The sequence below is a fragment of the Humulus lupulus genome, chromosome 1 (genome assembly GCF_963169125.1).
Source record: "Humulus lupulus chromosome 1, drHumLupu1.1, whole genome shotgun sequence".
In the NCBI taxonomy this organism is placed as follows: Eukaryota; Viridiplantae; Streptophyta; class Magnoliopsida; order Rosales; family Cannabaceae; genus Humulus; species Humulus lupulus.
The window spans coordinates 76,769,001-76,787,208 of NC_084793.1; positions in this window are offsets into that span (position 1 = coordinate 76,769,001).

The window sequence follows — 18,208 nt, forward strand, 5'->3', positions numbered from 1 at the left end:
TATGCTGCTCGTTGGGATGTATTGAAGGCTTTTCGGTATGTCCCGGGCAGTCTTTTACTCCTTGTTGGTCGTTGCCCTCCTTTTCCTTTGACTGGTAAGTGTGATGACTATCAACATCACCATGTCCATCTTTGAACTGTGAAGTTCCCTTATCCTGAGGAGTTCTGGTCTGATTGCCTGGATGGAGTCCCCTTATCACCTGACTAGTGACTCCCTGATCTAGAAGTTTCTGACCGGTGGCTCCTAGAAGAAGTCCTAGAGCTCTTCCTTTGCATCGAGCAGTTCCAGAGCAGATCCCATCCTTCTCCTGACCAGGGGGATTACTCCTACTTCTGTCTGTGACTCAAGAATCGGCTCTGCTAGTACTTCTTCGACCAGCATCATTATTCCTTGCTCCCTGGGTGGCTGCTCCTCGTGCTGCGGTTTGGGCATTGGCCTGGGTCAACTGCGTAGCCGCTTCCAGAGCAAGTGCAGCCTCGTGGTGTCACCGATCGACTTCCTCCTGCCGTCGCCTGATCTCTTCGCTTCTGCCATCCATCTCCCGTCTTTGGTAATCAAATGCTGCCTTCTTCCTGTCCATCTCTTTAGCAAATGACTCCTGCCGAGCATTGAATTGCATCATCTCCTCTTGGAAGGCCCCTATGGCTTCCTGAAGTTGTTCAACCTCTGGAGTCGTCTCCTCGAGCAAGACCCTGGACTCAGTCTCAGGGTTCTGAGCTCCAGGACCTTCTGATCTAGCAGGCTCTTTTGACATGCCTAACTTCTTGGATGCCACATTGGTATTCTTGGGTGCCATAATGATATGATAGTAGTGTGTTTCTTCTCTTCAGGCTCTCAATGAAAGCACCAAAAATGTTGACCACGATTTTGGCCAACGACGAATAGACATCAAAACTACAGTAAGCCTTGAATAGAAAATACGACACCAATCATTTTATAGTGGTTCAGCCCCAATTTATTGATAATAGCCTAATCCACTTGGAGTTGTGATATATGAAGCCTACACTTAAGATCAAATGGACCTGAGCCAACTGAGTTTCTCAAGTGTAAGTAGAAAAATATAGATTTTCTCTCTCTAGAGAATACAAGCTTTCTCTCTCTAAGCTCTCTCAGAAAATGCCCCAAGTAATAGTCCCAAAATCTTCAAATTAGAAAGACTAAAAGTCCCCAAAAGATTCGATCCTGAAAATGATGCCATGAGCTCTTTATTTATAGGCTCATGGATCGTACATGAAAAATATCCCGTTTTGACGGGGTCCTTAGTTGTTTCAACCAACTTTAATTAATAAAATAATAAATAAATCCAAATTAGAACAATATAGCTATTACTTCGGGATATCTGAGAGATTCACGTGGTAGTTACGAGTAATTCGGGTTGGAGTTGTTACCGAAACTTTGCTGAAGTGTCACCGGGCTAAGTTTTTTATCTGTCCAGTCGGCCAATTCCACTCCCTAAAGTGAGACTGGTCGGTTATATCACCCTTCTGGTTAGGCAAAACATCTTCATAAGCTGTCTGGCCAGATAAACCTGATTCCTAAAGTGGCTGGTCGGCCAAAATACTTTATTAGTCGGATAACACTATTTTCTGAAGTGGCTGGTCGGCCAAAATACTTTACTAGTCGGATAACACTATTTTCTGAAGTGGCTGGTCGGACATAACTTTTTACTGGTCGGTCAAGAACCTTACTGGTCGGACACAAAATCCTTACTGGTCGAACAGAAATCTTACCTGGTCAGTCAAAAACCTTACTAACCAGATAAATCAATTTCGTGACCAATTATATCACAACTTCGAAGATTAATTTCCAACCTTTGCCCTTCTTGGTCAACACATTTATTGACTATTAATATATAATCCACTACCATGCGTTGCCACTTGTCACTTTTGATTGCCACGTCATCGTATGCAAATTTTGGGGATATCACTTAATAAACATGCATGTGACAAGTGTCACGTTCTTAATTATTTTATCTAAACCTTAGGTTATAATAAATATCATTTCAAAGGACCAGTTATATTAATCAAACCTTATGTTAAAATTAATATTTCTAAACTATAGGCTAAACTTATAAAATCCATAACTATCTCTATGAGTTTCCAACTAAATTCTGGCTTGAACCAATAACCACGAAAACTAAAATACTAAGTTACTACTACTACTATCTTAGCTAGGTAAATTTCTGAGATACTACAGCCATGTAGACCTCACCTTCAATCAGTCATGGCTTGATATTGAGTAGCATCCAATTTACTAACCAAGCCTCTTCTCCATGATACTAGCACAATCTCTCTCATCCGTGAAGAAAAAATCTAGTATTCCTTCCACTAACTTCTGTATCTTCCATCGGGTGTGTGTCTTCCATATCCCCTGTAAAATCTTCTTCACCATTGCAATAGTCATTTCTTTACAACCCACAACCTTCCCTATTAAAGCTTTGCTTGCAACCACCTCCTCTAAGCAGATATCTTCTATCAGCTCCATCATTTCCATTTCCATATTTTCATTTCTATTGTTTTCGTGCTCTTCGTCTGTTTGCATGACTTCCATTGTTACTTCCACCGTGTCCATTTCATTGCTACCATATTCCTCTCGATTATCGATACCCAATTTTGAATTTCAATAACCATACACCATGAAACAGTTAACACTCACGACTAGACTCTACAAGGAGCCATACCAACGACTTTTGACACATAAATAGTAGTACTATGTACTCAACAATTCTTCTCACTATAACTTACATCTACCCAACATCTACTACACTAATTAGTTTTATTTATTTAAATAATGTGATAAGATACTCTGATAATTCAAATTGGATTTGAATTTGAAATGATATTTATTTTAATCTGATAAGATAATTTATCATGTTTAGACATTTTTTAAATATATAATATTTAAAATAAAGTGGTTGGAACACATCCCTGAAATCAGAGATGTCTACACGGCAACTACAGTGCAGGCTGCTTTGGATTCAATGTTCGTTGAAGGTACTAAAAGATAGTGAAAATTCTTGATTGTTCTACAACTGGTAAATCCTCATCTTTTTCTTTCTCTTTGATTAATATTTTTCATATTAATGGATCCAGTTATTTAAAGATTGTTTAAATAAATTTTTTGAAATCTTGGGGCCCCCCACCCCGTGCTTTCTGCTGCGCATATGGTAAACAAGTTACCAACAAATAATATGGAGTGAAATGAGATGAAACATGTTAAATAAGATGAATACGATAGATTCAGTTTTGAATGTGGAGTTTCAATATATTATGGGTGGAAAATACTAAGTAGAAGATGCTCAACATGCTTCATTTATGCTTAGTAAAAAAAGTCTAAAATTTCAAGCCAAATTTCCACCATGATTTTTTTCATTTTTTGGAAAAAAATCTTAGAAATAGAAGTTGTAGATATTTCTCTTAGCTTGCCATATCTTTTTGAATCTTCGAATTTCAAGCCAACATACTATCTCTAGTCACTCCACAATTTTTACAAGGAGGATGCTTTGTCTACCGTGGTCGCGCTCAAACAATATTGCGACCGTGCCCGACGCCGATTGAGTAGGAAAATCATGTTTTTGAAGGATATTTTTGGTATTTAATCACTCAAAGATTGGGGCACTATAAATAAATCTTATTAGAACGTTTTAGGTTAGTTTTTGAAGCCCTAGAGACTCATGGGAGGCTAGAGAAGAGCAAGAGAAAGAGGTCTAAACTTTATTCTTATTTTTATTCTTCTTATCTTTCTATATTTCTCATATGTCATTAATGGTTTAGTTTATGATTATGAACTAATTTTATTTTCTAGGGTTTTAATGTAGTCTTTTGATACACTATTATTATTCAATGCAAGTTTTATGATTTCTTCTTCATAATTGTGATCTATTCAAATTGTGTTTAATGCTTGTAATTGATTGACCATCTATTACTTGATTTATATTATTTAAATTCAAAATCTGAGAGGTGAGAGTTAAATATGCTATAATTGTTTAGACACAAATTTCAATATTGGACGAGAGTACCTGTATGGTTTGTGTAGTTTTTAGGTTTCTATGATTAATGCATGTTGTATGTTGAAACTTATAATATAGATGTAGAAATTTTGCATATAGGTTGAGATTTATATATCCTAGTGAGAATAAAGATTACTTTTGTAAACTTGATATCATAAGGAGAGGAAGAATAAAAAAAATTGTATTGATTACATAATAGAGTGAATAAATGATGAAATTAAATATCCTAGGGTTTTCATGCATTCAGTTATCTGTTTCTTTTAATTTTCAATTTAGTAATTTTTGCTCTTTTCCTTATTACTTTTTAAATCAAATTTTTATTTACCAAATAGAAATATGAATTTAAATTATTGGTAATTGATAATGCAATCCTCGTGGGAACGATCTTGACTTAATCACTTTATTACTTGTAACTGTTACGTGTACTTGTGTATCGAATTTTCATAACAAGTTTTTGGCGTCATTGCTTATTAATATCAAAATAATTAATTTTTATTCTAATTTGTTTGTTTTTCCTTCATAATTTGAACTTGGTTTATGTCTTAATTTTCTAATTTTAAGTAGTAATAGTTTATACGAAGAAAATGAGTTGATAGTTTGAACAATAAGGAGGAAAGCCCGTCTAGCTGATGACGTAAAGTAAAGCACTTTTGGGAGGCAACCCAATTTAGTTTCATGTTTATATATATTTTTTTGTTTTCCTTTCTTTTTTTCGTGAAAGATTGCGACCCAAGGAGGACAACATAAGGGATTTGATTTTTATTGGTTTACTCATTGTATATATATTATATTTTTCTATGTTTGGTGTTTGTTTAGCTTTTGGTTATGTTTATGTTTTGATTTGGGTGTTAGTGTGAATCAAGTTAACAATGATTAGCCAATGACAATATGTTGAAAGATATGTTGTATAAATTGAATGAAAATGAAAGTCTTTAAAAATTTGTGTGCTTGGTTTAACTTATCTTTTCGTTTACATGGGTCCACTTAAATATTTGAGAGCTTGGTCATGATTTTAAATAAATATTTTGTGATTGAAAAACATTTATGCTTGTTGATTAGTAAACATGTGTTGACGGTGAGAACTCGTCAACTAAGTTACGTTAGAAAAATTTCAAAGTAAAGATTATCAAAAGAAAAGCTTTAGAAATCTAAGTATAAACTCCAAGAACAATTGCAGAAGAAAAATGGTGAAATCAGTTTTCATTCACTATGGTGCACTGCTACATTAGTTTTTCCAACAACCCCCTTCCAAATGGAAGTGGAGTTTATTTTATAGTGCGCTCTAATGACCCCTGATACAATGTGGTCCAGGGGACCAGGTAGTATGCTAGTACACTATCAGGTGAGTGGTTTCAGAGGTAGTGGTGTTGACACTAGTACATGGCCAGGTACCATGAGAATGTCTCCACTACTCGACCGTACGAATGTCAGAGGAGTGGTGCAGGAGGTAGTGGTGTCGACTCTGACATATGGTTGGGAGCATGCAAGCCATGTCCTCTCTCTTAGTGCTCCAACTACTTGTCTAGCATGAGTGCCAGGATCAGGCGTACGGGGTCTTAAAGGTCGTACCTCGTATAAGATTGTACCAGCATGATCCTTTTGAATCATTCTTGGGCCTTTCCCTATAAATGTTGAAGTCTTGGTAGGCCTTCAGAGGAGACATCAACTTGAGGTGTCAGGTGCGAGGAGGAGCAGTTGGGTTATTTGTGTGCAGCGCCCGTAGGCGTGTGCATGATGCCGCCTCGCAAGGCCACCTGGTGCTGGGCCTCATGCGCGCGGCTACCTGGTGCTGGGCCTCATGCGTGCGGCTGAGGCATGGGTGGACGCCGCCTCACGAGGCCACCTGCTGCTGGGCCTCATGCGCGCAGCCGAGGCATGGGTGAGACGTCAGCCTCGCGAGCCCTTGGTGCGGCTGGTGCGCAGGCGAGGTGATGGCAGGGCCTCGCGTGGGGGCACTCGGGTGCGCGCTGATTAGGCGAGGCAGGGCCTTGCGTGGGGCACTTGGGCGCGCGTAGCGTGATGCAAGGCGGGGCCTTGCGTGGGGCATTCGGGTGCGCGCGAGTAAGGCAAGGCAGGGGCTCGCGTGGGGCACTTGGGTGCGCGCGGCGTGAGGCGAGGTAGGGCCTCGCGTGGGGCACTTGGGCGCACGCGGGTGACGCGAGGCGGGGCCTCGCAAGCGTGGCTGGGGTACGCAGCCAAGTTGCCACATGGACACGAGTCATGGACGGCCGTGTATAGTGAGACCCTTGTGGCCTTGGCAGGTCCTCACGCATGTTTGGTACCCTTGCATGGCAAGGCTCTCGGGCCTCTCGGGGCGTCTTCTTTAAGGCTTCCTTTGAGACATGGGCTGCAGGGAAAAATACTGGGTCACTTTTATTGCCTGAGGCAGATGAGGGTAAACCTCCATATTTTCCCTTGGTGGAATTTGAGCATCCACACTTGCCCCCCAGTCTTGGATAGGACCTTTAGGTGCTTTTGTAGACTATTCTCTTTAACTCTTATAAATAGGTCTTCATGCAAGGCTTATTATTTACCCCTTACTTCCTTAGCATAGTGGTACCTAGACGTTTGCTCCTTTCAAGAGGTAAGGGGTTCAATCCCCCACAACCTCACTTTTTTTATAGTTTTTCTCCTTTTTTTTTGAGCTAATTTTTGGTCTATTTATTTGGAGGCTAACACATTATTATTATTATTATTTTCTTATTTTTGCAGACGTGTGCTTTCGACCACTTAGCTCTTTTTGACCGTGATGGCGCTTTTGGCCCTCGACCTCCTTTAGACCACGACAGCGCTCTATCTTACCTGCTTGAGGTATATTCTCTTTTCCGCTTATGTCCATTGGGTCCAAATTAGCATTACTCGGGATGGGGTACCTTGGCCTGAGCTTGCCGTGAGTTTGCCCAGTTGCATGCCCCTCTTCTTTTATACCTTGTAGTGGATCATTTAGGGCATTTGCATCTAGAGGTTTTAAGCCCATTCCTTTGTGTTTTGTAGCCATCCCCTCATTTATACGTGAATCCCTTTTTGCTTTCGGGACGAGGTCTCATGGCCAGTGACGGTCCGTTCGACATACCTCCAGGAGTTGAGTTTGTTGACCTATCCTCAGACTCAGAGTCCCTTGAGGAAAACCCTTACCAAGACTATGACACCTTAAGGCAGGCCCGTATCCGTCACCTTGAGCACATGGCTGAACTTAGGCGTAAAATTTGGGTGGTGGAGAGTGAAATTGACTCGGCGTTAAGAGGAGACGGAACACCCTTCCCCCCTGACCTTAGTGACCATGTAGCGGGCCTTAGGGTGACCCTTTTAGAGTTGCAGAGGGAGTTGGAGTTTATGGAGGGGCACCTTCCGCTTGAGCCCCCCAGCCCATCCTCGCCTGATGATTGTCATGGGGTCGCTTCTGCTTCTCCTCAGCCCTTAATTTCGATCTTCCCTAGCCTAATGCTTCCGCAGCCGATCTCCCAGTGGAAGACTCTTGCTAGGAAGAGAAAATGGAGGGTCAAGTGTTCTATCTCTTCCTCACCTTTTTTTGTGGGTTTTGCAGATATGCCGAGGGCACAACGACAGGTATCTACCAATGAACCGGACGAGGTTCCCTTACTGGCATCCGAACTGGTGTCACATGTGTTAGAAAGCAAGCTGAAAGAAATTGTGAAGCACTACTGCATTCCTCCGGAGTACGCCTTATACGCTCCTTTGGAGACTTGTCGGGCTGACCGCCCTAGGACCGGCTTCGTGGCCCTTAGTGAGCACATTCTTAAGGCAGGTGGTACCATCCCCTTGCACCCATTTTTCGTAGCGGTCCTTAACTACTTCGACCTGGCCCCTCTTCAGCTGGCACCCAATAGCTGGCTGACTTTGAGCTGCCTTTTCATGTCGTTCACGGTACTTACCAAACGCGCCCCTACGGCACTAGAGGTGCACTTCATGTATAACCTCATGCCCTCGCCCAATTCCAAGGGCTTCTACTATTTTCAAAAGGCCAATAATGAGGTCCCTTTGATAGAGGGCTCGGTGTCCAATCCGAGGTCCTGGAAGCGGGACTTTTTCGTTGTAAAGGGCCCTCTTTATGTCTGTGAGGACTTCCGCCCCACCCCCAGTAAGTACCCTGAGCCTCCTTTTCTTTGTACTGGAACTCACTGTTTTATACTTATGTTTGTTTTGACAATGGCGTGGGTCATGCAGAGCAATTTTCCGTTCCCGAGGTCGTTGGGTCGGAGGCGGACGCCGTGAGGGACCTCATTAAGGCTGACCCCGTCCTGAAAAAGGCAGTGTTCTTATTCACCATGGAAAATCTTAACCTCCACAGGCTGTCCCCGGTTTTGGACCCTAATTTGTTGTGGACCATCTCTGGGTCCAATAAGATGAAGGCGGTGTCGGTCGAGCCTTGCCCAGACGAAGGTGAGGCTGAGGATGAGCCGGAGGAAGCCCCCCTTGAATGCGGGGGCCTTACCAGCTGCCCCCGTCTCCTGGGGGATGCCCTCCTTATGCCTCTTATGACCAGGACATAGCCTCCCAATATCAAGACCAGCATGCCGTACCGGGGTGTTTTGTTTGCCCCAACCCTAAGGGCTTTGACGCTTTCACTCAGGCTCCTCTCGACCCTGGTCCATCGGGGGCTTACTTTGCCAATTTTCCAGCACCTCCCTCTGATCTACCTGGGCCTCACTTTTCCACTTTTTCTACGCCCCCTCCCGTTTCAGCGAGCGGGTCGTCTGTCCTTACCCAGCCAGGTGCCCCTGGCCTGGATGGGGAGCCCTGGGTAAATCGTATGTCGACCACTTACAGGCGGCGGTTCACCGAAATCGCCTCGGACCTCCCTGAGCCTGACTGGAACAGTCTTGGGAGTTTCGCTCTGTCAGACCTTAGGGAAACCTTAAGGCACACCACTGCTTGGGTGAGTTCATGCATCTTGTGTCGGTCCTATTATATATATATGTACATACATCTTTCTTTGTTACTCATTATTTTTGTTGTTAACTTTCTTGTGCAGGCCCATATTATGGCTCAGCGGTTTGCCGACTCGGCCAACATTCTCTCCATGTTAAGTGCTGAGAGGGACCGTCTCACGGCCTCGGTCGGGGAGCTCGAGAAAGAGTTGAGAACACCCAGGCTGAACTAAAAAGGGTCCGAACCAAACTAGCTGCCTCGTCAAAAAGGAAGCTGAAGGCGGCTGCCAAAGCCACGAAGCTGCAAGGCCAAGTTACCAGCCTAGAGAGCGAACTCCAGGGGACCAAGGCTATCGCGGTCGCATCGCAGCAGAGAGTCACTCATTTGGAGGCCGAAGTCGAGGCTACCAGGGCTAAACTCCAGGCTACTAGGGCCGACATCGCCACGTCGCAGGAGAGAATTGCTTCCTTGGAGGCGGATAGGACAGCTATTGAGTACAGGTCCATAGACCGCGCTCTTTACAGCGTGTGGAGGCAGGATCCCAACTTTGATTTCTCTTCCTTCGGTGAGCACGCTGTTGCTCAAGCAGTCGTGTGGAATGCCCGTGGCAGGAAGCCCTGAAGTTGTTATTTCATAACTTTTGTCAGCTAGCCCGCTATGGGTGTATGCTCTTTTTTGAACCTTTGTGATATCATTGTGTTGACCCACGATTTGGCCAACTGACACGGAGTCAAAATATGAATGATATGGATGAATATAAAGAGAATAATGTAATGACGAAAGTAAAGAAAACACAGCAATTTATAGTGGTTCGGCCCCAGGATCTGGTAATGACCTACGTCCACTTAGAATTATATTGATATGAAATCAGAAGTGTGATCAGAGAACTTGGGTTCAATGAGTTTCAGCACTTCACATAAAGCAATACAAGTTTTCTAGGAGAAATTCTATCTCTCTATGATTTTGCAGCCTCCAAAAAAGTCCCTTTCCCTTGAGCTATATCTTGCTATTTATAGGCTCAAGGAGGGTTACAAAATATTGTTACAGATATTATCCCCTGAACAGTGGGATATTCAGAAGATTGCATGAGATAAATTCGGGATTCACAAAGATCTTCCCATAAATGTTGCTTTGCCAACGGAACCACCGACCAGATTGGTCGTGGTAAAGATAGGCTTGTCCTGCTTCTGGTGTGTCTCCTGGTCGATACTCTAGCAGACGCTCAGGTATCAGCCACGTGTCAAGAGATTATTCGCCACGTCAGAAATGCTAATTTATGGGATAACATTTGCCCCCCAAAGTTTATTTACTACGAACAATAAATAAACTTTGAACGAATGACTCTTCGGTAACCCCTCCTGACGTGTCAGAACCCTTCGTGTGTTCTTGAAAAAAGCAACCCACTCCTGTCTAATCATGGCCTTTCAGTTCCCCAGAAACACTTTTGACGGCCATCACGCTTCCCCATACTTCGAAAAAGGAAAATTAATGATCACGCCTTTTGAATATCAAAGACAAACTTATATAAGACCACCAGAGCCATTTCTTTCCTTTTCACGCACGCCACCACTCTGCCGAAAACCCTAAAAACTAGAGCTTTACTTTCTCCGGCGAACATTCCCTTGTGCTTTCTAGACTCATACGGTGGGCTCCTTGACTCCCGAAGCTCTCACTTCCACCTTCACGACCATTTTCTCTGGTAAGTTACTTGAAACCTCATGCTTCTAATTTCTCGTGGTGCATGCTTTTTAATGGTGTATTGTTTGAGTCTCTTGGCTTCTGGTTTTTTAAGCGCCTGTAGATAGAATATTTTTTGTAGGCAGAGTAGGCTTGTGAGTTGGTTTAAAACCCAGGATCAGCACTTTTTAGGACGTAAAATCGGAGTAACATTTCGATTTTTAAGCCAGTTGAAAATAATTTTTTCCCGCCCTAAGGGGAGTCGAAAAAGCTTTTCAGGAAAACTTTTCACTTTCACCCTCTGATCCGCTTTTTAAACTGTTTGCACAGAAAGATTTAGTTTCTTGTTAGAATGCTGTTGTATAAAGGCTTAGCTTTTATACTCGACCAGCGTTATTCTAAAAGCCTTCTAGACTCCTCTGACCTCGCCTCCCCATTCTTCTGTTTGCAGATTTTAATGCCAGATTTGTGGGGAGGTGAGAGACCCATCGACGACGACCTCCTCGCCCAACTGCTCGAGGGAGAAGAACAACCAGCCGACCGCATCCACCAGATACCTTTCTCACGAGCCTCTTCCAGACCACATCCTTCTCCTCCAATGGCCCGTTCAAAGTCTTCTGGCAGGAAAAGGCCCGAATCTGAAAGTAACCCTACTTCTCCTGCCCAGCCTGGCTCGCAGGCGGGGGCTCCCTCGACCAGTGGTCGAGAGAATCTTGTTCCTGACCCTAATATCCAAACTAGGGCTCGTCCTCGTCATCAGAATCCGCCTGACGTCGAGTGGTACACTCCCCCAGCCAGTTCGATGACCCCTCGGATGGTCGCCAACTGCTTCAGAAAATTCCCCTTACGGGGGTAACCATTACACGTCCTACTGCGGACCAGAGGGCTAACCGTCCAGGAGGAGCGAACAGCGCCTGGTCCCGGTATCACATTGAAGCGGGGGCTTATCTCCCTCTTCATCCTTTCTTTGTGGGGGTGGCCAATTATTTCGGCGTCGCTCCCTTTCAAATAACTCCCAACGGATATAGGATGTTGGCTGCACTCTATGTCCTGTACAAACTTAACAAATGGCCAGAACCTTCACCTCATGAGGTTAACTACCTCTTTGACCTCAAGTCCAATCCTCAGCACAACGGGACGGGCTTTTTTCACTTCTGTCACCAGGAAACTGGCCGGATGTTTTTGAGTGGCACCACCCATATATCAAATGTGGGGCACTACAACAAGGAGTACTTTTTTACTCCGGACATAACCAGTAACAACTTGGTCTTTGCGAGAGGAGGTATAAATTTGTATTTATCTTAGTCGATACTTTATCATAGAGTATTTCCTTTCATTGTCTCTCAAACTTGATCTTCTTTTCAGGCCCTTGGTTACGTCCGACCCCAACACCAGACATGGTGTTGAGGTCTAACACTCTGGCCAGGATGTCTGTTGCAGCCAAATGTGTCAAGACCCTGACACTAGAAAAGAACTTGAGGTCGTCTGGCCTTCTGGCTCCTCGCCATGAAAATAGAGGGTCCGTGACGGACGAACCCACTGCTGAGGGGGTTCCCGAGCAGCAACCTCCTGTGCCTTCTCCTAGGAGGAGGCCAACAGGAGTTACAATCAGGGAACCCACGGGTAGCCCTTCTGCAGAAAGGCCTTCTGCTCCCCAAGGCAAGGAGAAAGAAAAGGCCACAGAGCCTGTTGTTGACTTGGGGGAGTCTTCTGATGACAATGGTAACGTTATTTCGCTTTTAAATGGTTTCCCAATTCCTTGTCATATGTTTGACGGGGATGGTAACTTTACATATGCTCCAAATCTAGGGCCAAACTTCTTCGTGCCAGAAAATGAGTATATGATTAATAGAGTCAATAGTGTAGCGACCAGTAGTTGTAGCTCGGGTATTCACTTTATTATCTTCTTTCTGTTGTATTACTTACTTTCACCTTTCTCTTCCCTTACTAACCTCTTGTGTTTATTTTCATGTAGATATGTCGACTCCCAACATTTTTCACATGTACCAGGCCGAAGAGGAAGAGGAAGTCCCTCAACTTCAACGGAGGTCAAAGAAGCGAACTGGTGAAACCAGTCAAGGCCCTTCAGCCAAGAAGAGTCGACCAGAAGACCTTCCTCAGGGTACACCAACTGGGCAAAGTCCTGCGCCAACTGGGCAAACTCCTACCCCTCCTCCAGCTCCTTCTGAACAGCAAAACACTCCTGTTCGGTCCAATCCTCCAGCTGCGCCTGCTAGGGAGCAGCTTTCTCGCGAAGAGGCCCATGGGGCCAGGCTCGTGATTCGTGCCATCCGATCCGCTAAGGATCGACTTGAACGCATAGGCAAAGGTGAGCGTGTTGGGACCGCCATGATCCAAGCTGAAGAGCTACCGGTCGACCAGATCCTGAACAGGGCTCTGAACGAGAACTCCAGCGTAAGTGTTTCTTTATTCTTCGAGTCTTTGGTTTTTTAGACCTCGTGATAAGTCCTAACTTATTTTTCTTTCATTCACAGGCCTTACTTTCTGCCACTACTGCTCGTACCCGAGCCCAGGCTTATTTTGAGCAGGTCGAGGCTAAAGTTCTCGAGAAACATCAGGTGAAGGCGGCCGAGGAGCTTTCGGCTGCTGAGGCTAAGCATGCTAAGGAGTTGGAGACGGTGGTCCGAGAGAGGGATGCAGCGGTGACCAAACTATCCGCGGCTGAAGCTGCAAAAGATGCAGCGGTTAAGCTGAGGGAAGAGTACCGGTCGTACAACAAAACTCATCTCCGCGAAATCAAGCATCTGGAGGGGGTAGTCAAGACTAAGGACGAGACTATTGCCATTCTCGAGGGCAAGGTGCAGCAGTTGGAGCTTGACAACTCCAAGAATCTGGAAAAGTACAAAAGGACTACACTCCGATGTTTCTATAACTTCTGGAAACACAATCAGGGTGCTGACTTTAGCTACCTTTCAGAGGAAGTCAGAGCTGCGGAGTTGGCCCGGTGCGCTGCTCAACTGGCTGAAGAGGAGGCAAGAGCTGCGACTCCTGCAACCCCAAGCGTCGTTGGTTTGGAAGAAGAAACCATCGAGGAAGTGACTGACCAGGATGCTGCCCAGGACCCTCCTGCCCCCCATGCCTCTTAACTTTTATTAACTATTTTTCTTTCTTTTTGAACATGCGACCCACGGGTCGTGATGTAAAGACAATAGTTTCTTTTTAAACTTTGCTGCACGGGCAGTAAATCTTTTTTATTTGAACAGTTACATCCAAGCAGCAATGCTTGCGGTGTAAAAGCTTAACTCTTGGTGCTATAATATTTTTACTTATTATAACATTTGTCCGTATGACCGAACATAGCATAGTACTTTGGCATGATTTAACAAAACATAAATTTTGAAAAATACTCTAAGTACTGTAGCATGCTTTCACTTATTTTGTTCATGTGTTTACATACCTTGAGAGTATGCTTTGCTATCGATGTGCCTTATATGCCCCCCAAGTGATCGAGGAGCTTTAGGTCCTTGGTCACTTGCCTTGACCATGGCCTGTTCGAACATTCCTGTTCGTGTGGAAAAATGATACTTGTGATACAGCAAAACAACACACGTAATGAACAAATACTTGCAAATGTAAATTCACAAAAGGTTGGCAAGAATGACTGGCTGAGCACAGTCCCTTATAATTTCGTATAAAAAATGGACTAATCATGTCTTTACGAGTGATTCTGAAATAGAATCTTACATATACGAGCAGTTAGCCATAAATCGTGGCTAACTCTCTTTGCAAAACTTGTAAAAATTAAAAGAGAAATTTAAACAAGCCAGTCCTTTAAGAAGGGTTGTTCATTGATAATACTTGCGCAGGTGTTCTCCATTCCAATAGCGCGGAACGAGATCTCCGTTTAAGCGTGCAAGTTTGTAGGTGCCTGGGTGAAGGACTTCTTCAATCTGGTAAAGCCCTTCCCAGTTAGGTCCGAGCACGCCAGCAGTGGGGTCGCGGGTATTTAAGAAAACTCGTCGTAGCACCAAATCTCCGACGTTGAATTTTCTTTCTTTAACTTTGGAGTTAAAGTACCGGGCGACTTTTTGCTGATAAGCAGCAACTCGGAGTTGAGATTTTTCTCGTATCTCGTCAATTGAGTCTAAGGACTCCAGCATTAGCTGGCTGTTTTGGTCTTGATCGTACGTTAAACGCCGATGCGAGGGGGGGTCTAATTCGACGGGTAACATGGCCTCATATCCATAAGCTAAGGAAAATGGGGTATGTCCTGTTGCTGCTCGATGAGATGTTCTATACGACCAGAGGACTTCAGGTAGCTGTTCTGGCCACGCTCCCTTAGCTTCTTCAAGCCTTTTCTTCAGGGTGTCCTTGAGGGTTTTGTTTACAGCTTCGACTTGCCCATTCGCTTGGGGGTGCGCGACTGAAGAAAAACTCTTAATAACTCCGTGCCTCTCGCAGAAATCAGTGAACAGGTCGCTGTCAAATTGGGTTCCGTTGTCTGATACTATCTTTTTGGGCAAACCATACCGGCATACAATGTTCTTGATGACAAAGTCGAGAACTTTCTTGGTCATGATAGTTGCGAGTGGTTCAGCTTCGACCCATTTTTTGAAGTAATCGACTGCCACAACTGCGTACTTTACTCCTCCTTTTCCTGTTGGCAGTGACCCAATCAAGTCTATTCCCCATATTGCGAAAGGCCACGGGCTCTACATCTGCTTTAACTCGTTTGGAGCTACTCGTGGGATTTTGGAGAACCTTTGACATTTATCACACCTTCGTACGTACTCCATTGAATCCCCGTTCATTGTTGGCCAGAAATAGCCCTGTCTGAGAACTTTTTTCGCCAAGCTCTGCCCCCCAGCGTGATCTCCGCAGAAGCCCTCATGCACCTCTTTCATGAGTCCCTTAGCTTTTTCTGATGTATTGCACCTGAGCAGTGGCATTGAATATCCTCTTCGGTACATAAAACCGTCGAGCAATATGTACCTAGCAGCCCGCCTTTGCAGAGTTCTGGCCTTGTTTCTATCTGCTGGCAATGTCCCATTTGTCAGATACTCCAGGTAAGGCGCCATCCATGTATCTTCTATACGAATTTCCATGCTGGCTTCGGTCGCATCAATGCTTGGTTTGTTTAATCTCTCTACTGGGACTATGTTCAGGGTGTCAGCATCTTTAGCACTTGCGAGTTTGGCCAAGGCGTCTGCATTCGAATTTTGGTCTCGCGGAATCTGCTGGAGGGTGTACTCTGTGAACTGTGCTAGCAAATCTTTCGTTTTGTTAAGGTAGGCCATCATCTTTAATCCTCGCGCTTGATATTCTCCCAGGACTTGATTCACGACCAGCTGAGAGTCGCTGTAAATATCGAGCGCTTTTATATTCATATCCCTGGCCATTCTCAGTCCAGCGAGGAGCGCTTCGTATTCTGCTTCATTGTTTGACGTTGCGAAGTCAAACCTGATTGCGCAGTGAAATCGATGCCCTTCGGGCGTTATCAATATCACTCCCGCTCCAGCGTGGGATTCATTGGATGATCCATCCGTGAATAGCTTCCACGAAGGAGTCTTGTCTTGAGGCATGGGCGCTTCAGGCTGTTTGCATAGCTCGTTGTTGGGGAGTTCGGTGAACTCCGCAATAAAATCAGCCAAGATTTGCCCTTTTATTGCTGCTCGCGGTGAATAAGTTACATCGAACTGTCCTAATTCGAGCGCCCATTTTAACAGTCGTCCAGCCGCCTCAGGTTTTTGGAGGACTTGTCGAAGGGGCGGGTCGATCAGAACTGTGATAGGATGGGCTTGGAAGTACGGACGCAACTTTCTGGAGGCTAGAATTAAGCAGTATGCTAATCTCTCGATCGGCGGATACTTCAATTCTGCTCCGATAAGCCTTTTGCTGACATAGTAAACAGCTTTCTGTACGCCTTCTTCCTCCCGTATTAATACCGCACTAGCAGCAACTTCGGTAATTGCCAGATAAATATACAAAGTCTCTCCTTCGATTGGTTTTGATAGGATGGGAGGTTGCGACATATGAGCCTTTAAGGCCTGAAATGCTTGCTCGCAGTCTTCCGTCCATTCAAACTTCTTATTCCCCCTGAGGAGATTGAAGAATGGAACGCACTTGTCAGTTGATTTTGAGATGAATCTACTCAGGGCAGCGATCCTTCCGGTCAGGCTTTGTACATCCTTGATTTTCTTCGGCGACTTCATGTCGATCAGGGCTTTTATCTTGTCTGGGTTGGCTTCAATTCCTCTTTAATTTACTATAAACCCCAAAAACTTCCCTGATCCGACTCCAAAGGAACATTTGAGGGGGTTTAATTTCATCTGATACTTGTTCAACACATCAAAGCATCTCTGCAAATCCCTCACATGTCCTTCTGCCCTTTTGGACTTTACGAGCATGTCATCCACATATACCTCCATGCTTATCCCAATTAGCTCTTTGAACATGTGGTTGACCAGTCGTTGGTAAGTCGCACCTGCGTTTTTCAGTCCGAAGGGCATTACTTTGTAACAATACAAGCCCGTATCGGTCCGAAAGCTGGTGTGATCCTCGTCAGGGGGATGCATGCTGATTTGGTTGTAACCCGAATACGCATCCATGAACGAGAGGATCTCATGTCCTGCAGTTGCATCGACTAGCGGGTCGATCCTCGGGAGTGGGAAGCAGTCTTTTGGGCAGGCTTTATTGAGGTTTGTAAAATCCACACAGGTCCGCCACTTGCCGTTAGGCTTGGGGACCAGCACCGGATTTGAGACCCACGACGGATAAAACGCTACCCTGATGAACCCATTTTCTTTAAGTCTTTCGACTTCTTCTTTTAAGGCTTTTGATCTATCTTTATCGAGCAGCCTTCTTTTCTGTTGCACCGGTGGAAAGGCTTTGTTTATGTTCAGGACATGGCTGATTACTGCAGGGTCTATCCCAACCATGTCTTTATGCGACCAGGCGAAAACTTCCTGGTTCTCTTGCAAGAATCTCACCAGTGCCTACTTTGTGGTAGTTTCTAAATTTTTCCCAACCCTCACGACTCTGGTTGGGTCTTTTTCATCGAGTTGGACCTCTTCCAGGTCCTCGATGGGTCCGACATTTTCTTCAAAATCCCCAAAGCGAGGATCCAAATCTATATCCTCACTTTGGGCAATACCCTATTTGGTGACTTTACCACCTGATTGGGTTTGTCCGTCTTCTGTCATCTGCAATCGGTTTGGGGTAGCGCTCCTCAACGCTCCACTTTTTTCCTTTGTGATTGAGGCGTTATAGCTCTCCCTGGCTTCCCTTTGGTTTCCCAAAACGCATCCTACCCCTGCGTCCGTTGGGAACTTCATGGCTAGGTGCCACATGGAGATGATGGCCCTCAGCTCAACCAGTATGGGTCTTCCAATAATGGCGTTATACGCTGAAGGACAATCGACCACCACAAAAGTGGCGAGTAATGTCCTTGAAGCAGGCGTTGTACCCGTTGTTACTGGGAGTTTGATCATTCCGGCTGGTGCGAGTCCTTCTCCAGAGAAGCCGTATATGGTTTGATTGCAGGGCTCCAAGTCTTTTACGGACAACTTCATGCGTTCCAGCGTTGATTTATACAGGATGTTCACTGAACTTCCTGTATCGACCAGTACTCTTTTTACCATCATATTGGCCATCTGGATATCCACAACCAGC